Genomic DNA, 27487 nt, shown 5'->3' on the forward strand with positions numbered 1-27487 from the left:
TTGCCAGAAGTTTTGCAAAAGAATAAGATGGTTACACTTTGTTACTCATTTATAAGAAATGATTACTTCGACTTGCCTCCTTAGTTTGAGGAGTCTTAAAAAGCAGTGCCATTCTTCCCATACTGAAGCCGTTTTGTAATGACAGATAGGTGTTTATAGCTCCCTACACAACAGTTATCCTTTGACCAAACCTCAGACACTGACTCTCTGGTTCCAGACCCGTCCGAAGCTTGCTGTAGGTTTTTGCAAAATGTTTCCGGCATTCTTGAAATAGATGCTACTTCAAGTGGGAGTGGGTGTTTCTCCTGCAGCATTATGGATCTAGGTTGACTGGAGATTTTGTTGTGGCCTTTTGACTTTGGCTTAGATTTATTTGTCATGGAAGCCCCCTTTCCTACTTCTCACCCCCTTTAGTTTTATGAGGAAGGAGATAGTTGCTAGTTAGATCAATACTCAGTTTATTTCAGGTATTGAAAGATTACAGACTGACATTTGGATACCAGGTAGATTGGCTACGTGGTAAAGAAGCAAGTAAAAGGGCATTTGACAGTATGTGGAAAGGTATCTTATCTCTATGCCTAGCTAGGACATTTTCTTTTTTTTTTTTTTGTTGAGATGGAGTCTCGCTCTGTCACCCAGGCTGGAGTGCAGTGGCGCGGTCTCGGCTCACTGCCAGCTCTGCCTCCCGGGTTCACGCTATTCTCCTGCCTCAGCCTCCCCAGTAGCTGGGACTACAGGCGCCGGCCACCATGCCCGGCTAATTTTTTGTATTTATTTATTTATTTTGAGACGGAGTCTCACACTGTCGCCCGGGCTGGAGTGCAGTGGCGCTATCTCGGCTCACTGCAAGCTCCGCCTCCCAGGTTCACACCATTCTCCTGCCTCAGCCTCCCGAGTAGCTGGGACTACAGGTGCCTGCCACCACGCCCGGCTAATTTTTTTTGTATTTTTAGTAGAGATGGGGTTTCACCGTGTTAGCCAGGATGGTCTCCATCTCCTGACCTTGTGATCCGCCCGCCTTGGCCTCCCAAAGTGCTGGGATTACAGGCGTGAGCCACCGCGCCTGGCCATTTTTTGTATTTTTAGTAGAGACGGGGTTTCACCGTGTTAGCCAGGATGGTCTCGATCTCTTAACCTTGTGAGCCGCCCGCCTTGGCCTCCCAAAGTGCTGGGATTACAGGCGTGAGCCGCCGCACCCGGCCCTAGCTAGGACATTTTCATGTCACAGACTGGGCAAAGAGCTGGCTTTACCCTGAGTAGAGGCCATTTACTAATTGTCACTTACGGCTGGCTAGAGTTGACCTGTTTTAGATGCATTAGTGAAGACTATACAGTTGACTGAACTTAGGCAATTAAAGTTCGATAGGTTCTGAACATCTTTTTACAGATATAAGGAGGCTCTGATTTTGTACTTCACAGTAACTCTGGGGAAAACCACGGGATTATTAGTTCCAGAATTTCTTACAGTGGAAATACATAGTGACTTGAAGTGATCTGAATTCCCCAGAGATTGACTACCGTGAAATCTGATGGCCCAAGAAAAGATGAATGAAAGATTGTTTTTAGGAACATTAGAGAGCAGGACTAAAACGGCTGCAGACTGATGTTGAGTCAGACAGACTTGGAGAAAGCTGTGTGGGACTGTTAGTTGGAGCCTTGGGTTTCCTATACCTACATGTAAATCTGAACAAAAATTCTGGTGGCAGAGACACACTTTGAGAAAAAAGAGCTTGCCTGAGAACACATGTCACACTGAGACCCTAATCAGGGCAGTTCACACTGCCTGCTCCATGGTTGGCTGGTCAGATTGGTTGGGCTTTGGTCCTCAGATGGGTGTAGCGGGAGGAACACTGACTAGTCTTGACAATTGACTGAGGCTTCCATTCGTGAGAATCATGGTTTTGGGCTGCAACAACACTTAGACGTCATTTATTTTCTATTTATTTTTTTTTTGAGACGGACTCTCACTCTGTCGCCCAGGCTGGAGTGTAGTGGCGCGATCTCGGCTCACTGCAACCTCCGCCTTACAGGTTGAAGCGATTCTCCTGCCTCAGCCTCCCGAGTAGCTGGGACTACAGGCGTGTGCCATCACACCCAGCTAATTTTTTATTTTTAGTAGAGATGGAATTTCACCATGTTGGCCAGGCTGGTCTCAAACTCCTGACCTCTAGTGATCCGCCCGTCTTGGCCTCCCAAAGTGTTGAAATTACAGGCATGAGCCACCATGCCCAGCCCATTTATTCTTACAGAAAAATGGAGGCCATGCAGAAGAATGGAACCAGAAGGAGCAGAGAAATCTCAGCCCCGGTGATTCCATAGGATTGTGATGTTCCAGACCACAGTTTTAAGTGCTATTTGTTTCAAGAGTGACATCACAGCTGGATTTTACTTAGAATTCAGAATAAGTGGTTAACGTCTGGAATTTTATTTTTGGTGGTAGTATGTGTCAGTTTTTTGTCACTGTATAGTAGTTGAGGAGTTCTTTTTTGTTGACATAGAGATACACAGGGTTTGTATTGCCTTTGGACAATGGACAGGTCTCATCTGTCTCTTTTGTCTGCAAATGAGACCCTGCCCCTTCTGAGTAAACAACACTCTGTGAATGACTGTCCCTTTTCACTGTGGACTTCTTGTTATTACGCCCTTAGATGGACTCAGCAGCTATGAGATCCTCCCATCATAGGTATAGTATTTTGTAACAAAAGTACAGAAACACCTCCAAGGTGCAGTGAATGATCTCAAGGAGAGAAATGGAATATTATAGGATCATAGAGAGGCCTCGAGGTCTAACCAGCTGCTCTGCGGAAGTCAGGGTGATGGTGGTTTCAGTGTTGGGGAGGTTACAGAGTTAGTGTTGATATGCAAATTTTCTTCCTCCAAATTTGGAGTATGTTATATATGTTTTAATGTATATAACTGTGAATATGAATATAACATTAGAACATATATAACATAATTTCTGCTGGTGGAGTAGAGATCATAAATTTGGTTTGCAGTTTGCTTTCTAAAACATCTTTTAAGTTTATTCTTTTCTGGCACACAGGACGTTGTAGGGTAACTTTGCTGTGGAGTCTCACATTTTATATAGAATCATTTTTTCAACATAGTGTGGATAATCACATACGCCTTGAAGGATCAATATATGTTAACAGATGATTGGATCTTTTTGATTTTGCACTTAATTTCTTTACAAATTCTGCATTATAACCAGACAGCTCTATTGAGGGTTTGCAAATTTTTTCTGTAAAGGACCAGTTAGTAAATATTTTAGGCATTGGAGGCTAAATGGTCTCTGCAAGGACTCATCTCTGCTTTTGTAGTGTGAAAGCAGCCATAGCCAATCTGTAAACAAATGAAGGTGGCTGTCTTCCAATAGGACTTTACTTATAAAAGCAGACAGAGGGTTGGATTTGGCCTGTGGGTTGTAGTTTGTCAATGCCTGCTCTAATCTGTTTTGTCTTTGTTTATCTTTTTGAGATAGAGTCCCAGGCTAGAGTGCAGTGGTGTAATCTGGAGTGCAGTGGTGTAATCCCAGGCTAGAGTGCAGTGGTTTTTGTTTATTTTTTTGAGATAGAGTCCCAGGCTGGAGTGCAGTATAGCTCACTGCAGCCTTGACTGACCTCCCTGGCTGAAACGATTCTCTCACCTCAGCCTCCCGAGTAGCTGGGACTGTAGGCACATGCTACTACACCCAGGTAAATTTTTTTTTTTTTTTCTTGTAGAGACAAGATCTTCCGATGTTGCCCAGGCTGGTCTTGAACTCCTGGGCTCAAGCAGTCCTCCCACCTTGTTTTCCCAAAGTGCTGAGATAACAGGTGTGAACTACCATGCCTGGCCTCTAATCTGTTTTTTATTTTAACTTGTAATTGGACTATGAATTCAAAGAGTATATATCAGCATGTGCCCAGATATTAAACATTAGAACTGACACTTGTGTACCCACTAACCAGCTTAGGAAATAGAAGGTTGCCATACCTTTGGCTCCCTGCGTCCTCGTCTCACCACTTCCCTCTTTCTGACCTCCCCAAGGCAAATACCTTGTATGTATCATTTTTCTGCTTTACTTTATGGTGTTGCAAAGTATGAATGTATCCTTATATAATGTGACTTCATTTTTGCATTCCTTTAGACAATGTAAATGGAGTCACTTTGTTCTTTTTTTGCCCCCACTCAACATTGTTTCTGTGATCCTTTTATTCAGATGTTTGAGTACTTACCATGTCTTAAACACTGTTCTGCTGGGCATGTTAACAGTAAGCAAAGCAGATGAAAAGTCCTTGTTTTCATGGAGCTTACATTTTGGTAGGGGAAAGACAGTTAACAGATAAATGAAAGATACAGTAGCCATATGGTAATACAAACAGGGAGAAAAGTAAACCAGGAGAGGTGGGGTGTGGGGGAGTGCTTGTCTGCAGATTGAAATACAGCAGTCAACAGAAGGAGTGGAGGGACCCAGCCACAAGGCTGTGGGTGGCAGTGGGGTAGGGGCAGCATTATAGGCGGAGGGTCAGCAGGACAAGGTGCTAAGAAGGAGGCATGTCTGCTGTGTTGGAGGGGCAGCGGAGGCCAGTGTGGCTGGAGTGAGGAGCCTGAAGGAGAGTGGGAGGAGGGTAGGCCAGATGGATGGGGGAGATGGGGGGAGGGGGTAGGTCACACTGGCCATTGTTAAGATTTTGTCTTTTTCTCTGAGTGAGATGGGTAAGTCATTTGGTGTTTTGAGCGGAGGTGTCACATGATGTGGTTTCTAAAGGTCCCACTGTCCTGTGCTGCTGGAGGGAGGTTGGATGCTCTGGCAGTGATCCAGGAGAGCAGTAATGGCAGCTGAGACTGAAGGGGAGCAGGGGTGGGAGTGAGAAGAGGTTGGCTGCTGAATCCTTCTTGAAAAGGAAGAGCAGACCGGATTTGCTGGCAGATTGGAGTGGGTGTGAGAGAGGAGTAAAGGATGATACCAGGGATTTTTGTAGCTGGTGGGCGTTGCCATGTATAAGGAAAGGGAAGACTTGGGAAGAACAGCCTGTGGAAGTAAGATCAGGAGTTGGGTTTTGTGCATGTTCAGTTTCTGAAGCTTTTGGAGAGCAGATTGGAGATATGCTGGATTGGGGTGTTCGCTGCTCAAGGGAGAGATCTAGGCTGCAGATAGAAATAGGAGTCTTTGGGCCGGGCGCGGTGGCTCACGCCTGTAATCCCAGCACTTTGGGAGGCTGAGACGGGCGGATCACAAGGTCAGGAGATGAGACCATCCTGGCTAACATGGTGAAACCCCGTCTCTACTAAAAAAAATACAAAAAAATTAGCCGGCTTAGTGGTGGGTGCCTGTAGTTCCAGCTACTCTGGAAGCTGAGGCAGGAGAATGGCATGAACCTGGGAGGTGGAGTTTGCAGTGAGCTGAGATCGCGCCCTGCACTCCAGCCTGGGTGACAGAGTGAGATTCTGTCTCAAAAAAAAAAAAAAAGAAAAGAAAAAGAAATAGGAGTCTTCAATATTTAGGTGGCATTTAACAGTCCCGAGGTTGAGTGAGGCACTGAAGGAATGAGGCTCTACGGCAGCCTAGAAGGTGGAAGGAGCAGCTTTGAGGCCTTAGGAAAGTGTTGTCACGGAGGATGGAGTGGGGACCTCTGCCAGTGCTGCTGCCGTGAGGTCACCTGAGATAAGGACCAAGACTCGTCTCATGGCTCTGGCAGCGTGGAATTCATCGACGATCTTGATGAGAGCTGTTCCCACATGGTGGTGCAGGAAAAGCCTGGAAGGGAGCATTCACAAGGATTGAGAGAAGAGAAAGGCAAGTAGAGCTCCGTCATGGGATTTGCCACAGTGATGAAGGGATATTTGGGATCCTGAGGTGTTGAGGTGGGAGAAACCATACCATTTTTGCAGTGTTGGTGAAGTAATTCTCTAGAGGATGAATGACATGATGAATCAGAAGAGGTGACCCTTGCTGGAGCCACATTCTTGGGAAGGCAGCAGGAAGTGGGTGGGTGCCCATGTGGAGAGTTGGCATCCATGGGCTCCTCCCTGGTAGGAGGAGGGAGAGCAGACTAGGGGAGATGGGATAGTGGGAGCATGTGGACGTTGGCTTCTTTTTTTTTTTCTTGGTGAAATGGAAGAGTTCTCAGCAGTCAGTGAGAATGAGGGGGTGTCAGGGCTGGCGGGGTGTGAGGAGAGAGGAGGAAGTATGACATATTCTGTGGGAAAGTAAGAATGTGTGTGAATGGAATGGCCTACCTGAGGGTAGCAGTCCTGAGTTGCAGTGAAGACAGCACGATTTGTTATTTTTCCTGGAAGGAGAGTAGGCATTGCTTCATTTAACTGGGGTTGTGGTTTCCCTAATCAGAAATAGCAAAGCAAGAGAGAGGCCAGGAAGTGATGATGTTGGTGGGACGTGGTGGTAAAGCCGGGAAGGGAAGGCGTACAGACGGAGAGGTTTGCCCACATTGGTGCATGTGGTTGTGGTTTATCCTTCTTCACTTCTCTGTTACATTGCAGACTGAATATGTCTCATTTTCTTCTTTATCCTGCCATTGGAGAATATAATTGTTTCTAGTAAGAAGGAACGCTGCCTTAAACAAGTGCAGATGCATTTCTCCAGGGTACCAGCCATGTAGAGAATTGCAGGGTAGTGCGACATGTACATCTTCAACTTTACTAGATGGTGCAAATTGTTTTCCAAAATGATTGTACCTCTTTACCTCACTACCAGCACCGTCCTACATCCTTGCTAGCCCTTGGTATTGTCAGACTTCAATATTTGCAGGTTTGGTGGATGTAAACTTATATCTCGGGGTTTTTTTTTTTTTTAATGACAACATTATTGAGAAGTAATTCACAGACTATTCAATTGATCAATTTAAAGTATACAACTGAGTGGATTTTAATATATTCACAGAACTGTGCATTTATCACCACAGTCTAACTTTGTAACATTTTTGTCACCCCCTCAACGACAACAAAACCACCTTGTACCCATTGGACTATTCTGGACATTGCTTATTAATAGAATCATACAATAGGTGGTCTTTTGGGACCAGCTTCTTTCAACTTAGCATGTTTTCAAGTTTCATCCATGTTTTAGCATGTATCAGTATCAGTCCTTCATTCTTTTTAGTTGCTGAATAGTGTTCAGTTGTATGGATATACCACATTTTATTTATCCATTCATCAGTTGATGGACATTTGTTTCCTGTGAAATATATAGTTGATTTTCATCCTTGGCATAGTTTCCGGGCATACAGCTCCTAAAATCTTTGGACTTTCCAAAATGATAAGTGTCTTTTTGTATGCGAATGAGTTGACTGATGGCTAGCTGACCTAGGTAGCTTCAGGTTAGGGGCTGGTCACTGGAAAGACCATGATTAGAGGGTTGGGACTTTCAGCTCCACCTCCAGCCTTCAGTGAGAGGAGATTTGCTGAACATTGAATTGATCAACTGCCAATGATATAATCAGTTGTGCCCAAGTAATGTCACTGCCATAAAAATCTGGAAAGACTGGGTTCTAGAAACTTCTAGAACACATGGAGGTTCCTGGAGGGTGGTGTGCCCATAGAGGGCATGGAAGCTCTGAGCCCCTCCCCTCTTACCTTGCCATGCGTATCTCTCCATCTGTATCCTTTGTAATATTGTTTATGATAAACTGGTAAACTTGTTTCCCTAAGTTCTGTAAGCCACTCTAGCAAATTAATCAAACCCAAGGAGTGGGTTATGGGAACCCCAGTTTATAGCTGTTGGGGGGAAGCACAGGTAAAACAACCTGGAGCTTGTGATTGGCGTCAGAAGTCGAGGGCAATCTTGTGGGACTGAGTCCTCACCCTGTGGGATCTGACTCTGTCTCCAGGTAGATGGTGTTGGAATTGAATTGGAGGACACCCACCTGGTGTCTGCTGCAGAACTGATTGCATGATGTGTGGTCACATAAGTATCCTGTGTTGATTGTTAAGGGAAAGAATAGGAAAAACACTCTGCTTTGTTATTTTTGTCTCTTTATTACTGGATTTCTACTTTTTGGCTATTGTGAGTAATACTTCTGTGAATATTTGCATACAAATCTTTGGGTAGACATGGTTTTATTTCTCTTGGTGTATACGTAGGAGTGGAATTGTTGGATAATGTGGTAACTTTAACATTTTGAAGATTTGCCTTTTCCTTATGGCTAATGCTGATGAGTGTCTTTTTGCATAGCTTGTTGGCTATTTGCATGTTAAAAAGCAATTACCTTTTTTTTTTTTTTTTTTTTGAGACAAGGTCTTGCTTTGTCACCTAGGTTGAAGTGCACTGTGGCATGATCATAGCTTACTACAGCTTCAAACTCCTGGGCTCAAGGAATCCTCTCGCTTCAGCCTCCCGAGTAGCTGGGACTACAAGCACACACCACCATGCCTGGCTAATTTTTACAATTTTTGTAGAGACAGGGGTCTTGCTTTGTTGCCTAGGCTGGTCTCGAACTTCTGGCTTCAAGCAGTCCACCCACCTTGGCCTCTCAAAGTGTTGGGATTACAGGCATGTGCCACTGCGTCCAGCCTGATTATCTTTTAAATATCGTATTTGCTATTTGTATATCTTATTTAGAGGAAAGCTCACTTAAATCTTTTGTCCTTGCTTTTTTTTCAAAAAAGAAATGCTGTATTTTTCCTGTTTTTAACTTACCTAATGCCTTATGATTTATGTGTCCATGTTCATGGTGAGATTGGCCTGTAATTTTCCTTTTTTTATATCAACCTTGATGAGTTTTATTATCAAGATTATTCTAGTCCAATAAAACAAATTGTAGTATTTCCTCATTTTTCTCTTGAGAGTTTATGTAAAAGGGAATTATCTGTTCCTTGAAGGTTTGGTAAGCCTTGCTGGTAAGACCATTGGGGCCTGGTGTTTTCTGTCTCAGATTTTTAAATTACTTATTTGGATGTTTTAATATTTATAGGATTATTAAAATCTTTGTTTTTTCCTGAGTCACATTTGTTAGTTTATGTTAAAAAGTTTGCTTATTCTTGTCTGTATTTTCAAATATATTGGCATAAAATTCTGACTTACTATCTTTTGCATCTCTATCATATTTGTAATCACTAATATTTAACTTCCTTTTTTTAATTTTTTTAATTTTTATTTTTTTCATTGATCATTCTTGGGTGTTTCTCGCAGAGGGGGATTTGGCAGGGTCACAGGACAACAGTGGAGGGAAGGTCAACATACAAACAAGTGAACAAAGGTCTCTGGTTTTCCTAGGCAGAGGACCCTGCAGCCCTCCGCAGTGTTTGTGTCCCTGGGTACTTGAGATTAGGGAGTGGTGATGACTCTTAAGGAGCATGCTGCCTTCAAGCATCTGTTTAACAAAGCACATCTTGCACCGCCCTTAACCCATTTAACCCTGAGTGGACACAGCACATGTTTCAGAGAGCACAGGGTTGGGGGTAAGGTCATAGATCAACAGCATCCCAAGGCAGAAGAATTTTTCTTAGTACAGAACAAAATGAAGTCTCCCATGTCTACTTCTTTCTACACAGAGACAGCAACAATCTGATTTCTCTATCTTTTCCCCACCTTTCCCCCTTTTCTATTCCACAAAACCGCCATCGTCATCATGGCCCGTTCTCAATGAGCTGTTGGGTACACCTCCGAGACGGGGTGGTGGCTGGGCAGAGGGGCTCCTCACTTCCCAGAAGGGGCGGCCGAGCAGAGGCGCCCGCCACCTCCCAGACGGGGCAGCGGCCGGGCGGGGGCTGGCCCCCCCACCTCCCTCCCGGACAGGGCGGCTGCCAGGCGGAGATGCTCCTCACTTCTCAGACGGGGCGGCTGCCGGGCGGAGGGGCTCCTCACTTCTCAGACGGGGTGGCTGCCGGGCGGAGGGGCTCCTCACTTCTCAGATGGGGTGGCTGCCGGGCAGAGGGGCTCCTCACTTCTCAGACGGGGCGGCCGGGCAGAGACGCTCCTCACCTCCCAGACGGGGTTGCGGACGGGCAGAGGCGCTCTCCACGTCTCAGATGATGGGCGGCCGGGCAGAGATGCTCCTCACTTCCTAGACGGGATGGCGGCCGGGAAGAGGCGCTCCTCACTTCCCAGACTGGGCAGCCGGGCAGAGGGGCTCTTCTCATCCCAGACGATGGGCGGCCAGGCAGAGACGCTCCTCACTTCCCAGACGGGGTGGCGGCCGGGCAGAGGCTGCAATCTCGGCACTTTGGGAGGCCAAGGCAGGCGGCTGGGAGGTGGAGGTTGTAGCTAGCCGAGATCACGCCACTGCACTCCAGCCTGGGCAACATTGAGCACTGAGAGAACGAGATTCCGTCTGCAATTCCGGCACCTCGGGAGGCCGAGGCTGGTGGATCACTCGCGGTTAGGAGCTGGAGACCAGCCCGGCCAACACGGTGAAACCCCGTCTCCACCAAAAAAATACGAAAACCAGTCAGGCGTGGTGGCGCGTGCCTGCAATTGCAGGCACTCGGCAGGCTGAGGCAGGAGAATCAGGCAGGGAGGTTGCAGTAAGCCGAGATGGCAGCAGTACAGTCCAGCTTCGGCTCGGCATCAGAGGGAGACCGTGGGGAGAGGAGGGAGGGGGGAGAGGGAGGGAGAGGGCTATTTAACTTCTTAAACAGTATGTTTAGGTCATTAATTTTCAACCTTTTAATATACTTATATGTACATACATATCTAAATAAAGTAGTAATTTCCTTTTAAGCACCACTTTAGCTATATGCTATAAGTTTTGCTATGTATAATTTTTATCTTTAATTCTGAATATATTCAGATTTTCATTATGATTTCAAATCTTGGCATATGTATCTTTTTAAAATCTTTGTTATTGATGACAAACTTAAATTGTGTTAATAGGGCTGGTGTGATGGCTCACACCTGTATTCCCAGCACTTTGGAAAGCCTAGGCAGGAGGATGCTTGAGCCCAGGAGTTTGAGACCAGCCTGGACAACATAGTGAGACCCCAGCTCTACATATATATATTTTTTTATTTAGCTGGGCGTGGTGGTTTGTGCCTGTAGTCACAGCTACTCAGGTGGCTGAGGTGGCAGGATTGCTTGAGCCCAGGAGTTCGAGGCTGCAGTAGTAAGCTATGATTGCACCACTGTACTCCAGCCTAGGTGACAGAGTGAGACCCTGTTTCTTTAAAAAAAAAAAAAAAAGTGTTAATAAAATGTGGTCTAATGCGATTTTGATACTTTGAAATTTGTTGAGGCTAGTTTTAGTTTGTGCAGATTTTCATCACTATTCTATGTGTGTTTAAAAGAATGTGTATTTCCAGATTATAAGGTGAGGCTTTTCCATCTCTGTTCAAACTAGTATCCTTAATTTTTTTCTGCTTGTTCTGTTAGTTGGTGGGGGATGGGGGTGGGTGTTAGAATACAACACCGGATGTCCCTGACTTGCCATAGTCTGACTTAGGATTTTTCCACTTTATGATAGACTTATTGGGACATAACCCCATTGTAAGTTGAGGAGCATCTGGACTTCATGATGGCTCAATTTATGCTTTTTCAGCTCTGTGATGAGTTTATCAGGGTATTAAATTCATTTTCATCCAGGTGCAGTGACTTATGCCTGTTATCCTGACACTTTGGGAGTCTGAGGTGGGAGGATCAATTGCTTGAGTCTAGGAGTTTGAGACCAGCCTGTGCAACATAGGGAGACCCCATCTCTACACAAAATTTAAAAAATTAGGTTGGTATGGCAGCGTGTGTCTGGAGTCCCAGCTACTCAGGAGACTGAGGTGGGAAGATCTGCTTGAGCCCAAGAGGTCGAGGCTGCAGTAAGCTGTGATTGCGCCACTGCACTCCAGCCTGAGAGACAGAGAGAGACATTGTCTCTTTAAAAAAAGAAAAAAAATATATATATATATATAATTTCCAACTTACAATCGATTTATTGGGACATAACCAACCCCATGGTAAGTTGAGGAGGTTCTGTACCTTCTATGATGGGATTTGTCAGATTCTGTAGCACTCAGTTTTTGCTTTTCATCTGTAAAGTTTAGATTTTTTTGTGTGTGTAGAGACAGGCTCACTGTGTTGCCCAGGCTGGTCTTTTTTTTTTTTTTTCTTGAGACAGTTTTGCTCTTTCGCCCAGGCTGGAGTGCAGTGGCGTGATCTTGGCTCACTGCAACCTCTGCCTTCTGGTTTCAAGCGATTGTCCTGCCTCAGCCTCCCAAGTAGCTGGGATTACAGGCACCCACCACCATGCCTGGCTAATTTTTGTACTTTTAGTAGAGATGGGGTTTTACCATGTTGGCCAGGCTGGTCTCGAACTCCTGACCTCGTGATACACCTGCCTCAGCCTTCCAAAGTTCTGGGATTACAGGCGTGAGCCGCCGCGCCCGGCCCAGGCTGGTCTTTTAACTCCTGGGCTCAAGCAATCCTCCCACTTTGGCCTCCCAAAGTGTTGAGATTTAGAGGTGTGAGCCCCATTGCCCAAGCAAGTTAAGAATTTTAAACTTGCCTGTGACTTGCACAATTTGTCATTCTGTAAATCTTCATTTCTGTGAATATTTTCCCACTAAAGTATATATATAGGCCGAAAACTTAAGTATCTTTTGTCAAGGTGTTATGTAACTATGACAAGTGACTTTTGGTTACTATTTGCCTTATATATCTTTTTCTGCCCTTTTACTTTCAAGCTCTTTTGTGGCCTTAACGTTTTAGGCGTGCCTTTTGAAAGCCACACATAGCTAAATTATAGTTTATAATTTGACTCTCAACTGATGAGTTAGTGCACTTGGTAATTTTTTTTTCTTTTTTTTTTTGAGACGGAGTCTTGCTTTGTCGCCCAGGCTGTAGTGCAGTGGTGTCACCTCAGCTTACTGCAACCTCCGCCTCCCGGGTTCAAGTGATTCTCCTGCCTCAGCCTCCTGAGTAGCTGGGACTACAGGCATGCGCCACCATGCCCAGTTAAGTTTTATGTCTTCAGTAGAGAGGGGGTTTCACCATGTTGGCCAGGATGGTCTCCATCTCCTGACATCGTGATCCACCTGCCTCAGCCTCCCAGAGTGCTGGGATTACAGGCGTGAGCCACCATGCCCGGCCAGTCTGAACGTAATTTTATACAATATTTTCATATATGAAAGAAGTGTGTATACATTGAACCATCAGAAAGCAAAGGTGTCACTCATCTCAGCCATCCATGTTGACAGTCTGTGGTTGCTAGACATCACTATTGTTCCTGACATGAATTTATAGGCTATCAATAAGCAATCATTTTCTTACGATTATTCACATGTAAGTACTTAACAGTAAGGGATATGGCATACCATTAATACAATTAAAAAATAATGCGTGGAGGGTAACTAAGCAGCATAGTTGTATCACTGGAATACCTGTAACCGCTATTAAACAGCAGCAGATGCAGGGGGCTGGGGGGGTCTTTTTCCCCTTGGAGACGCGGAATAAACTGTGTTGTGTGCCTGCATTTTGACTGTGGTCTGTCACATGAGGTCAAGGTGGAATTTTTTACTTGTGGTATTAAAAATGTTTGGATTTTGGAGCATTTCTGATTTTGGATTGTTTGATAAGGGACGCTCAACCTATACTTTTATATTGTCATTCTTAAAAGGTTGTTTTGCCTAATACCCAGTTCTGGCTCGATGATTGTTTTCCCTTAGCACTTTGACAGCACTTTCATCTTCTTTTTCCATTGCTGGTATTGAGAGTGATAAGAAGTTAGATGTCAGTCGTTTCTCTGCAGGTCATCTCTAGCTTCTAACCTCTTTCTTTCATTTTTTAAAGTCTTTTTTTCTCCTTATTCTTCAATTTCACTAAGAATTATTTATGTAGAGTTCTTATTTCTTATCCTTTCTCTGCCTGAGGGTTGGTTTCTTTCTTTTTTTTTGAGACAGGTCCTTGCTCTGTCACCCAGGCTGGAATGCAGTGGTGCTATCCTGGCTCACTGTAGCCTCGGACACCTGGACTCATGTGATCCTCCCACCTTAGCCTCCCGAGTAGCTGGAACTACAGGTGCAAGCCACCACACCTGGCTAATTTTTGTATTTTTTTACGAACAGGGTTTTGCTATGTTGACCAGGCTGTTCTCTTGGGCTCAAGTGATTATCCTGCCTTGCCCTCCCAAAGTGCTGGGATTACAGGTGTGAATTATCGTGCCTGGCCTGATATATTTCTTCAATTAAAAAAAAAATTCTCAGCCATTTTTGCTTTGATATTTCTCACCTGCTTTTTCAGTTATCTCTTTCTAGTACTCTGTTTAGATCTTATATTTAGTATATTTTCTATAATGTGTTGTTTCAGCTATACGGACCATATATTCTGTAGGTAATACCAGTGGTTGCATGCTTTTCTGCTCTGATCTTCTGATGTTTCTTTCTGAAAACTTACTTCCTCTTGTGTTTGCTGTTTTTGATTTTGTGGCAGCCAATCTTTGTCTGCCATGCTCTAATTTGATGAGAATGGCCAAATGCCCTCAGTACATTTGCAGTCAATGTTCAGCAAATATTTATTGAGCTCTTCTGTACCAGACACTGTCTGGGCACTTGGTATTTACCAAAGAACAGAATGGATAATATTCTGCACCTTGGCGGAACTTAGCATCCAGTGAAACAAACTTCTAGGGTAGGGATGGAGGTAGCTGTGAGAATTTTCTTGTTTTTATCAGCCTAGCTTTGCATTTAAAGAGGTGTTTTAATATCGTGTCCAGGATTTTTACATATTCTGGGCTTAAAGTCCTCCTCATGTTGGCCAGTCCAGCAAATGTTTGTTTTGTTTTATTTTTAGGTTGCTGGTATTATCTGCTATTTTGGATTATTCTTTTGGTGTCTTGATACGTCCAAATAACCAAGTACCAGATATGTGTTTTGAATAAGCGTCAGCTAGTATTCAAAATATTTTAAAAATTACAATAGGGGATTTTCATTTTGCTAAGAGTTAGCAAATATATGATTTTTTCCCCCTCCTTCAATATGGAGTGTTCTTGTGTCAATTTCAGGAATTTCTTAGAGATTTTCAACTCTTTTACATTAGTTAGCTCATTTTTTATATCCAGAAATGGGAATGATTTCAAGGATAATTACCATTTTGAAATGGGATCATTTGCTTGCTAGAAAATGTTAACATTGACTCCAGCCAAGTACAGAACATTAAAAACAATCTGGAAAAAGGGATGTGGATCAAAATAGATTATGAGCCAAATCTGTCTCGAGGAAGGGAGTAGAGTTTAGCATTTATAATACATGGCCTATCCCAAGAGAGGGGAGGGACTATTTTATACATAAAAAAATATTAAAAGCCTTACTTTGGCCAATAAATTAAAAAGGGGCCATCAGAAACAAGAGCCATGGAGGGAAATAATGACACATAGGCTGGGGCTAGTACTGGAGTTCATTTTGTGACACTCTGGTGGCAGATCCTGTCAGTTCTGGTCCTGTCTCTGCCTCTGCCATGGCCTTCATTGAGGAGGGTTAGGGAATTTGGTGGCAGCAGGAGCACACTGCTGATCCCAGAAGCATAGGGTTAAGAACTAACTGCCTTGAATACGATCTTAGTGATTTTCAGTGGAGCCAAGGAGTTTGAAATGCATAGGCAATGTAACTTCATCAAACTTCAAAGAGCCAAGCTTGATAATCTTTCAGGGTTGTGAGAAAAGGATGAGAAAGGATTGTAGAGGACATGGGTTAGAGAGAGCGAGCTGGTTTAGCAGAATTGTTGTGAGGATTAAAGATAAATATTGGTGGGCATGTTTGTATCTATCTCTAGAAGAAACTAGAGTCCATTCTCTGTTTACCATATTGTCAGGCCTAACATTTTTCACTTCTTGGTATCAGTTACTAGTAAAGTGCCTCATGGTTAGTGTAAACCTTCAGCAGCCTGCCGTGCTTACTTACCTCCACTTGCAGGAGGTAGGTGTGTCTTTATTTTGCTTGCTGAGTCCCTGCTATTAAATTGTCACTTGCGCTTGATTCTTTATATGTGTTACTTTTAACTCTTTATTCCTTCTAGATGAGTGTGAGGTAGTCATCTTGAGATGAAGCAGCTGGGAAGCAGGGAGGCAGTCTGGCCATAGCGGTTAGGAAGAGGGTCATTAAGGTGGTCAGAAGTGGGATAGAACCTTGGTTTGACCACTGACTAGCTGTCTGACCTTGGGCAAATTATCTCATCTTTCTAAGCTCCAGTTTCTTCACATGTAAAATGAGAATCATACTAAAATTATCCCGGCTGGGTGCAGTGGCTCATGCCTGTAGTCCCAGCATTTATCACTTTGGGAGGCCGAGGCAAGCAGATCACCTGAGGTCAGGAGTTCAAGACCAGCCTTGCCAACATGGTGAAACCCCATCTCTCCAAAAAAAAAAACCAAAAAAAACTGAAAAACAAAAATTAGCTGAACGTGATGGCGGGCGCCTGTAATCCCAGCTACTCAGGAGGCTGAGGCAGGAAAATCGCTTGAACCCGGGAGGCAGAGGTTGCAGTGAGCCAAGATCATGCCAGTGCATTCCAGCCTGGGCAACAAAGTGAGACTGCCAAAAAAAAAAAAAAAAAAAAATTTCCTCTCTTTCCCATAGAAAATGACTTTGGGTAATTTGAAATTGTGGAGTGTTTTGTTTTTGCAAGTTTTCTAGTGTAGAAGTCCTAAACTTACACAGAATAAGTGGTTAAATGTTAATGAATAGTAGCCTATTTTATGGACTCTGGCTTGGTTTTGAAGTCTTGATTGTAGAGGTAGGATATTGTAAACTTTTTTATTCAACTGACTTTGTTTTTTTGGTTTGGGATAGAAAGTCTTAGTTTTTAAAAAAAAAATAATATGTGATATTTATTTTGAAAACAATTATAGAGAAGGCTAAAATCCATTCTGATCACCTTTTCCAAATCCTTTTCCATCTTCTGTTGTTACTGGTTTTGTGTCTCCTTTCTTGATTTTTTTTCTGTATATTTGCATATATATGCTGGGTATGTGTGTTTTATAATATAATAGCACCATACTATTGTGCCGTTCTTTTTTCATTCATCTCTTTTCACTGAGTCCCATGTAGTACTAATAGGTCTACCTCTTTCTTTTTAATAGCTGCATACTAAGGGTATACTTTATAGCCATTTCCCGTATCAAGGGTCTTTAGATTTTGTTGTTATTATCACAAACAATTCAGCTGGCTTTTAGTTCAATGTAATAAAGTTCTTTGTTCTTAAAAGCCTTTAGAATTACATTGTTTAGTGCAGAAATAAAACACTAAGTTACAAGCTGAGTTATTTTGCTTTTTTGTCTTTGCAAGTAAAGTACAAATGTTTAAGCAAAGGGAAGAAAACTTTTCTTAGAAAAGTATTTTGTTTACCTCCTTTCAAAATGAGATACGACATTGCTTTTAAATTCTATAAATGACCAATTATTTAGCAAATCTTTTAAAATTGTGGGAAAATACATAACATAAAGTTTGCATTTTCACCATTTTTAAAAAAGTTCCCAGCAAAATTGAGCAAAAAATATGGAGGAGAGTTCCCATATACTCCTGTCCCCACACTTCTGTGATAACATCCCTCAGGAGAATGGTGCATTTGTTAGAGTTGATGAACCTACACCAACACATTATCATCCAAAGTCCATACTTTAGGGTTTACTCTTGGTGTTACACATTGTATAAGTTTTTTAGACTGGAGTGCAGTGGTGTGATCTCGGCTCACTGTAACCTCCGCCTCTCAGGTTCGAGTGATTCCCCTGCCTCAGCCTCCTGAGTAGCTGGAATTACAGGCATTTGCCACCAGACTGGCTAACTTTTGTGTTTTTAGTAGAGACAGGGTTTCACCATGTTGGCCAGGCTGGTCTCAAACTCCTGACTTCAGGTGATCCGCCTTCTTTGGTCTCCCAAAGTGCTGGGATTACAGGCGTGAGCCACTGTGCCCAGTCATATTCTAAAAGTTTTGAAAAATGTATAAGGACATTTGAGACTCAAAAAGAGTCTCAAAAAGAAAAAAATTAAAGCAGCCTTAAATACGGGATAAATATTTGGTTGTGGTATATAATTTTTTATATATAATGCTTTTTATGTATAATTATTTTTATATATTGATTCAGTTTTCCCATATTTTGCTGAGGATTTTTATATCTGTGTTCATGAGAGATATTGATTTGTACTTGCCTTGTAGTGTCCTTGTCTGATTTTGGTATTATGGTTATGCTGACCCCATAGAATGAATTAGAAAGTATTCTGTCTGCGACTGCCGGGTGCAGTGGCTCACACCTGTAATCCCAGCACTTTGGGAGGCCGAGGCGGGTGGATCACAAGGTCAGGAGATCAAGACCATCCTGGCTAACACGGTGAAACCCCGTCTCTCTTAAAAATACAAAAAATTAGCCGGGTGTGGTGGCGGGCGCCTGTAGTCCCAGCTACTTGGGAGGCTGAGGCAGGAGAATAGCGTGAACCCGGGAGGCGGAGCTTGCAGTGAGCTGAGATCACGCCCTGCACTCCAGCCTGGGCGACAGAGCAACTCTGTCTTAAAAAAAAAAAAAAAAAAAAAAAATTCCGTCTGCTGCTTTCTATTTTCTGGAAGCAATTTTAGAGAATTGGTATTATTTTTTCCTTAAATATTCAGTAGAATTCACCAGTGAACCCATGTGGGCCTAGTGCTTTCTATTTTAGAAGGTTATTATTCAAATTTTAAATTTATAGGCCCTTAAGATTATCTCTTTTTGTGTACATTTTGGCAGATTGTTTCTTTCAAGGAATTGTTCCATTTCATTTAGGTTATTAAAATTTTGAGCATAGAATAGTTGATAATATTTCCTTATTCTTCTAATGCCCATGGTATCTGTAGTAATGTCATTTTTCATTTTTGGTATTGGAAATTTGTGTCTTCTCTCATCTCTCTTTCTCCTCAGCCTGGCTAGAGTTGCGCTGATTTTATTGTTGTTTCCTGAAAACCACCTTTTGTCTTTTTCTCTCTTGATTTCCTGTTTTCAGTTTCATTGATTTCTGCTCTAATTCTTCTTTTCTTATGCTTACTTTGGAATTAATTTGCTCTACTTTTTCTGGTTTCCTAAGATAGAAGATTAGATTATTGGTTTTGGATCTTCTTTTTTAGTGTATTACTCAATGCTATAAATTTCCTTCTAGACACTGTTTTTGCTGTATCCCACAAGTTTTGATAAATTGTATTTTTCAAGGCCAGGTGCAATGGCTCATACCTGTAATCCCAGCACTTTGGGAAGCTGAGGCGGGCGGATCACTTGAGGCCAGGAGTTTGAGATCAGCCTGGCCAACATGGCAAAACTCTATCTCCACTAAAAATACAAAAATTAGCCGGGGCATGGTGACACATGCCTGTAATCCCAGCTACTCGGGAGGCTGAGGCATGAGAATTGCCTGAACCTGGGAGGCAGTGGTTGCAGTGAATGTAGATTGCACCACTGCACTCCAGCCTGGGCAACACAGCAAGACTGCCTCAAAAAAAAAAAAAAAATTGTATTTTTTTTATTTAGTTAAAAATACTTTCAACTTTCTCTTGAGATTTCTTTTTTGACTCCCATGTTACTTAGAAGTATATTATTTAATCTTCTGGTATTTGGGATTTTTCAGTTATCTTTCTGTTGTTGATTTCTAGTTTAATTTCATTGTGGTCTGAGCATACATTGTATGATTTCTGTTATGTGTTTTAAGGCTCATAGTGTGGGCTCTCTTGGTGAATGTTCTGTATGAACTTGAGAACTGTAATCTGCTGTTTTTGAAATAATGTATAGATGTCAATTATACCCAGTTGATTTGATGGTGCTATTGAGTTCCATCATGTCCTTACTGATTTTCTACCTGCTGGATTTGACCATTTCTGATGGAGGGGTGTTGAAGTTTCCAACTATAATAGTAGATTCATCTATTCTCCCTTGCAGTTCTATCAGTTTTTGCCTCATGTATTTTGACACTGTTATTAGGCAAATACACATTAAGGATTGTTATGTCTTCTTGGAATATTTCTTCCTTTATCATTATGTAATACCTCTCTTTAGCCTTGATAACTTTTCTTGTTATGAAGCCTGCTCTATCTGCAATTAATACAGCTACTCTTGTTAACTTTTGATTAGAGTTAACATGATGTATCTTTTTCCATCCCTTTCTTTTTTTTTTAAACAGGGACTTGCTCTATAGCCCAGGCTGCAGTGCAGTGGCACAGTCATAGCTCAGTGTAACCTCCAAGTGTGTGCCACCACACCCAGCTAATTAAAAAAAAATTCTTTTTTGTAGAGATGGTGTCTCGCTGTGTTTCCCAGCCTGGTCTTGAGCTCCTGGGCTCAAGCAGTCCTCCTATCTCGGCCTCCCATCTCGGCCTCCCAAAGAGTTGGGATTATAGGTGTGAGCCCAGCCCCCCATTCCTTTACTTTTGATCTACGTGTGTCTTTATATTTAAAGTGGCTTTGTTTTCTTATTTTTGGTTTTTATATTTTTATTGGGAGCTACAGGGGAACGGCTTCTTCCCTGTCAATGGAGGTGCTCACAATTTTCTCAGCCACTCCAAGCTTGGGCCCTAGAGCACCTGGGGGGTCCTGATGGTGGCTGGACACATCAGGCATGTTCTCATCATGTAGAAGGGGCACTGGGTAGTTGTAGGGTGTGTCCTGATTGATCATGATGGCCTACTTGGTGTAGGGGCTGAGTAGGGGCAGAATCACAGAAGCTGGTGATGGTTAAGGACACATTGGCTCAGGCATTCTTGAGGAATGCAACAAGTCTCGCTGCCATCTTGATCTTGAAGGTGGCAACAGCTAGGTTCCTTGTAGACAACATATAGTTGGGTCTTATTTTTTGATACATTCTGAAAATTGCTCTTTTAATTGGTGTATTTAGACCATTGACCTTTAATGTGATTATTGATATAGTTGGATTAATATCTGTGATATTTATTGCTGTTTTCCAGGTTTTGCCTTTTTTTTTTTTTGAGGCGGAGTCTGCCTCTGTTGCACAGGCTGGAATGCAATGGTGTGATCTCGGCTCACTACAAGCTCTGCCTCCTGGGTTCATGCCATTCTCCTGCCTCAGACTCCAGAGCAGCTGGGACTACAGGTGTCTGCCACCACGCCCGGCTAATTTTTTTGTATTTTTAGTAGAGACGGGGTTTCACCATGTTAGCCAGGATGGTCTCGATCTCCTGACCTCATGATCCGCCCGCCTCGGCCTCCCAAATATTTTTTTGTTTGTGCTTTTGTCACATACACTTTTTCTGCCTTTTTTGGTTTTAATTGATCATTTTATATGATTTCCATTTTTATCTTCTTTCTTAGCATATTTGTTAAACTTTTTTTAGCTTTTAAAGGGTTACACTGGAGTTTGCAACATATATTTGCAGTTAATCCATGTCCACTTTCAAATAACACTACAGAGGTAGTGCACATACAGGTATTATACCTCGTTTTATTGTGGCTCACTTTCTTTCACTTTGCAGATACTGTGTGTGTGTGTGTGTGTGTGTGTGTGTGTTTTAATGAACAAATTGAAGGTTTATGGCAACCCCATATTTGCCAGGGTATCAGCGCCATTTTTCCAGTTGCATGTGCTCACTTCATTAGCATTTTTTATTGGTAAAATACTTATAATTAAAGTCCGTGCTTTTTTTTTAAGACATAATGGTATTGCACACTTAATAGTGTAAATATAATGTTTGCATATGGGAAACCAATATATTCGTGTGACTTACTTTATTGTGACATTTGCTTTTTTTGATAGTCTGGAACTGAACCTGTAATATCTCCAAGGTATGCCGTTACCAGTAATAACAAATATTTCTGATTCCGCCTTCCTGTCTCATTGTTGTCATTCATTTTACTTATAAGCATGCATAAATACATAAGGAAGCATACTTAATCGAGTACATTGTTATTGTTATTTTGAACAAACTACTTTTAATTAAGAATAAGAAAAATCAATTTTTTTTGAATCTTCACTTAATTCCCTCTCCAGTACTCTAATCTGTGTTTCCTACCTGGATCATTTTCCTTCTCTCTGAAGTAATTTTGGCAACATAGGTTTACTGGAAACAAATCCCCTCAATTTTGTTTGTCTCTTTCACTTTGAAGGATACTTTTGCAGGGTGCAGAATTCTAGGTTGGTGTTATTTTTCCCCCTCTCAGTACTATAAATATTTCATTCTACTCTTTCCTGCTTGCATGGTTTCTAAGAAGTTAGATGTAATTCTTGCCTTTGCTACCCTGTAGGTAAGGTTCCCTCCCACCTTGATTTCTTTTAAGATTTTTTTTTTGTTTTTGATTTTCTGACATTTGACTATGATATTGCTCAGTGTTTTTTTTTGGTGGGGGGTAAGTGGGGAGGTCATTGCTTGGCTTTTTATTGGCATTGTTTCCTGAACTTTCTGGATCTATGGTTTGGTGCCAGACAACAATTTGGAAAAATCTCTGTCGTTATTACTTCAAATATTGCTTCTTTCCTCTTTTTTCCAGATATTACCATCACATATGTTATACCTTTTGTAGTTGTCCCATAGTTCTTGGATATTTTCTGTTTTTTTTTTTTTTTGTATTTTTTTCTCTTTCCTTTTCAGTTACGGAAGTTTCTATTGTCATATCCTAATGCTCAGATTCTTTCTTCAGCCGTGTTTAGTCTACTGATAGATCCACAGAGGGATTCTTCATTTCTGTTACAGTGTCTTTTTCTCTAGCATTTCTAATTGGTTATTTCTTAGAATTTCCATCTCTCTGCTTATGTTATCTTTCTGTTCTTGCTTGTTGTCTGCCTTTTTCACTAAAGCCTTTAGCATATTAATCATGTTTTTTACAAAATTGCTAGTGGCCGGGCATGGCCTGTAATCTTAGCACTTTGGGAGGCTGAGGCAGGCAGGTTGCTTGACTCAGGAATTTGAGACCAACCTGGTCAACTTGATGAAACCCCATCTCTACAAAAAGTACAAAAATTAGCTGGGCGTGGTGGCACACACCTGTAGTCCCAGCTACTTTTTGGGGCTGAGGCAGGAGGATCACTTGAGCCTAGGAAGTTGAGGCTGCAGTGAGCCTTGTTTGTGTCACTGCACTCCAGCCTGGGTGACAAAGCGAGATCCTGTCTCCAAAAAAAAAAATTGCTGGTTTGGTAATTCTGCCATTGCAGCCGTATTTGACTCTGGTTCTGATGCTTGTTCAGTGTCTTTAATTAAAAAAATTTTTTTCAGAGTCTCAGTGTTTAAACCAGAAGGTTGTTAAGTGTCTTCAGCTGTGTGTGTGTGTGTGTGTGTGTGTGTGTGTGTGTGTGTGTGTGTGTGTGTGTTTGAGACAGAGTCTTGCTCTGTTGCCCAGGCTGGAGTGCAGTGGTGCAATCATCTTCTAGGTGCAAGGATCCTCCCACCTCAGCCTCCTGAGTAGCTAGGACTACAGTCAGACACCACTGTGCCCAGCTATTTTTTTAAAAAATTTATTTTTTGTAGAGATGGGTGTTGCTGTGTTGCCCAGGCTGGTCCTGAACTTCTGGGCTCAAGCAGTCCTCCTACTTCAGCCTCCTAAAGTGTCGGGATTATAGGTGTGAGCCACCAGTCCCAGCCCATTTTAACTGTTTGGAGTGTACCGTTCAGTGGCATTAAATACATCCACATTGTTGATCAACCATCACCACCATCCATCTCCTGAATGGTTTTCATCTTCCCATACTGAAACACAGTAGCCATTGAATCATCTTTTGGCTTCCCTGGGCCACATTGGAAGAAGAGTTGCCTTGGGCCAAACATAAGTTACAGTAACACTAACGATAGCTGATGAGCTTAAAAAAAACCACACAAAAAACTCAACGTTTTAATAAAGTTTATGAATTTGTGTTGAGCCTCATTCAGAGCTGTCCTGGGCCACAGGTTGGACCAGCTTGCATTAAACACTAACTCCTGCTCCCGCCCAGACCCTGGCAACTGCCATTCTACTGTCTCCATGAATTCGACTACTCTAAGTACCTCGTGTAAATTGCATCATACAGTATTTGTCCTTTTATCACTGGCTTCAAGCACAGTGTCTTCAAGGTTTACTCATGTTGTAGGATGTGTCCGAATTTCCTTTCTTTTTTTATTTTTAAATTTTTTAGAGGCAGAGTCTTGCTCTGTTGCTGGACTACAGTGGCATGATCATAGCTCACTGCAACCTCATACTCCTGGGCTCAAGGGATCTTCCCACCTCAACCTCCCTAGTAGTTGGAACCATAGGTGTGCATCACCATGCCTGGCTAAGTTTTATTTTTATTTTTTGAGGTCTTGCTATGTTGCCCAGGCTGGTCTTGCCTGGCTTCAAGTGATCCTCCCACCTTGGCCTCCCAGAGTGCTGGGATTTCAGGCGTAAGCCACTGCGCCTCACTAGAATTTCCTTTAAGGCTGACTTATATTTCATTTTATGTATATACAACATTGGTTATCCATTTATCCATCAATGGACACTACATTGCCTCTGCCTTTTGGCCATTGAGAGTGATGCTGCCATGAACATGGGTGTATAAATATCTGTTCAAGTCTCTGCTCTCAGTTCTTTAGGGTATATACCAAGAAGTGGAATGGCTAGATCATATGGCAGTTCTCATTCTACTTTTTTGAGGAGCTGCCATACTGTTTTCCATGACTGTACCATTTTACATTTCCCCAGTGGCACATGAGGGTTCCACTTTGCCCACATTAGCTAGCACCTCTTTTTGAGTGTTTATAGACATGAGCTGTACAGTGGTTTTCAAAGCATTGTTGGTTGCTTAAATCTTTCTGGCAGCAAAATCCAGGGAGGTTTTCTTTGTAGAATTTACAAGGTCTGTGTTACTATATTTTCCTGGTTTTCTTCCTACCATTCTTGGCCTCTCTTAATTTTCTTCTGGGCCACTTTCACATTTTTTTCTCCAGCCTTTCTTATTTTCCACACTGTTTCTTGGGTGGTCTCCACTTTCATGGCTGAACTTACCAGGTATGTGCTAATGATGCTCATACCTACTTCTAACCCTGATTTTCTGTTGAGTTCCGGTGCTTACTGGGCATTTCCACTTGTGCTCATTCTGCCCTCAAAGCAGTTATGACCCTGGATATGTAGGGTCTAAGTGCTAATGAGCCTGAATCCTGATACTTCCAAAGACTAGTTATTTGCTCTCTGAGCTTCAGTTTCCTCGCTTACATATGGGAAGGATAACAGTTATTTTAAGGATTAAATGATAGTTCATGTAATGTTTATATTACAGTATACATTGGTGGTAGTTAACATGTCTAGCCATTATCACTATTATTCTTTGTATAAATAATTTCTCCCTCTATTTCATAAATTTTTAAAAATTGTCATGCGATTATGTAATAAAAGGTGCTGCCGTTTTTAATTTTTAATTTTTTAGAGACAGAGTCTTGCTTTGTCACCCAGGCTGGTGTGCAATGGTACAATCATAGCTTGTTGCAATTTTCAGCCCTGGGTTCAAAGTGATCCTCCTGCTACAGCCTCCCAGTAGCTAGGACAATAGGTGTGAGCCATCATGCTTGGGGTAAAAAAAAAAAAAAAAAACCATATATATATATAATATAGATAATATATATTATATATTATCTATATTATATATAATCTATATATTATCTATATTATCTATATTATATATATTTATATTAATATATATAATATAGATAATATAGATAATATATAGATTATATATAATATATAGATAATATATATAATATATATGAAAAAATATATATAATATATAAATATATATAATATATATACAAAAAAATACACACACACACACACACACACACACACACAGAGTAGAGATGCCCAGGGTGGTCTCAAACTCCAGACCTCCCAAAGTACTGGATTACAGGCGTGAGCCACTGCACCTGGCCAAGGTACTGTTATTTTTATTAATCTTGTATGTCATTATAGTACTCTTTTAAAAAGCTAGCACCCGGCCGGGCACTGTGGCTCCTGCCTGTAATCTCAGCACTTTGGGAGGCTGAGGTGGGCGGATCACAAGGTAAGGAAATCAAGACCAATTTGGCTAACACGGTATAACCCCGTCTCTACTAAAAATACAAAAAAATTAGCTGGGCGTGGTGGCGGGAGCCTGTAGTCCCAGCTACTCTGGAGGCTGAGGCAGGAGAATGGCGTGAACCCGGGAGGAGGAGCTTGCAGTGGGCCAAGATTGCGCCACTGTACTCCAGCCTGGGCAGCTGAGTGAGACTCCATCTCAAAAAAAAAAAAAAAAAGAATAAATAAAAAAGTATAATTAGATTTTTTTGTAACACGAAGAAAGGATGAATGCTTGATGTGATGGTTACATCATTTACCCCGATGTGATTATTATACATTACATGCCTGTATCAAAACATCATGGCCGGGCATGGTGGCTCACGCCTGTAATCCCAGCACTTTGGGAGGCCGAGGCGGGCGGATCACGAGGTCAGGAGATCGAGACCATCCTGTCCCACATGGTGAAAGCCCATCTCTACTAAAAATACAAAAATTAGCTGGGTGCGGTGGGACACGCCTGTAATCTCAAAAAAAAAAAAAAAAAAAAAAAAAGCTGGTACCTATACGCAAGTGTATCAGCAATAGATGAGTAGACCTGTTTCCCTATATTCCCCTTCTAGTGTTAGTTTTAATTATTTGTGATTTGTTTGGTGGTTCACTGGATATAAAGGAATACCTTATGAATTTTCATTAAGAAAATTAATGAAAAATTAATAAAAAGCTAAATATTAAATATTGGCTTGCATTTTGGTTTCTTCTTGACTGATTGCTTGATTACTGGGTTCCTATTTCTTTGGTTCCCACTAGGTATTGTATAAGCTTAAAAATTATCCTCTGGTATTTTGAGTTTACTCCCCCTTTTGAAAGGACTTTCTCTTTTGTTTTAATCTCTGTACTTCATGTCATTGCTCCTCTATTGTCTGGATCTTAACCGCCCCCCAGCCCCATTATTGAGAACTGTATTTACAGCAAGCCCCTTAAAAACAAATTTTATGTTTGTTTTTACAATATACAGTTAATTTCTTAGTGTCATCAGCTATAAATGGAGTTATGAGAAATAAGTGAAAATTGTTCAATAAATATTTCAGTGCCTGTGAAGTGCCAGGCTCAAAAATGTTTAAGAACTGCCTGGCACATATGAGATCCTCTGTAGAAGTAGTAGCCATTGTGATGTACCATAAAGTTTACTTTTCATAATTTGGGAGGCAGTAGCATGATGGAAATAGGGTGTCATTTTTGTGTTCTTCCCTAGCCACTTCCCTACTGTGTTACCTGGATCAGTTACTGTCTCTCCAGCTCAGATTATTTGTAAAAGATGATATAACTTACAATACAAGATTGTGAGGGTCAAATGCAAATGTGTGAATACATTTGGTAAAGCAAAGTACAGATGCTAAAACCCTTAAAAAACAATCTTTTCTTAGCACCTTCCTTTGCAAATATAGATTGCATTATTGTTTTGTAACAGCTTTATTGAGACATAACTCACCCACTTAACGCATACAAGTTAATGTTTTTTAGTATATTCATGGAGTTGTACAACTGTCATCACAATCACTTAGAATATTTTCATTATTCCACAGGAAACCCTATACCTGTTAGTAATCACTTTT

At 41.8% G+C, this 27487-nt stretch overlaps 1 protein-coding gene across 50 annotated transcripts in view; it reads left to right on the forward strand.

The window, feature by feature from the left end:
• PPP6R3 (protein phosphatase 6 regulatory subunit 3) overlaps positions 1-27487 on the forward strand; it is a 153984-nt gene that overhangs the window by 5138 nt on the left and 121359 nt on the right. The gene's annotated exons all lie outside the window — the stretch shown is intronic.

The sequence above is a fragment of the Pan troglodytes genome, chromosome 9 (genome assembly GCF_028858775.2).
Source record: "Pan troglodytes isolate AG18354 chromosome 9, NHGRI_mPanTro3-v2.0_pri, whole genome shotgun sequence".
Classification (NCBI taxonomy): domain Eukaryota; kingdom Metazoa; phylum Chordata; class Mammalia; order Primates; family Hominidae; genus Pan; species Pan troglodytes.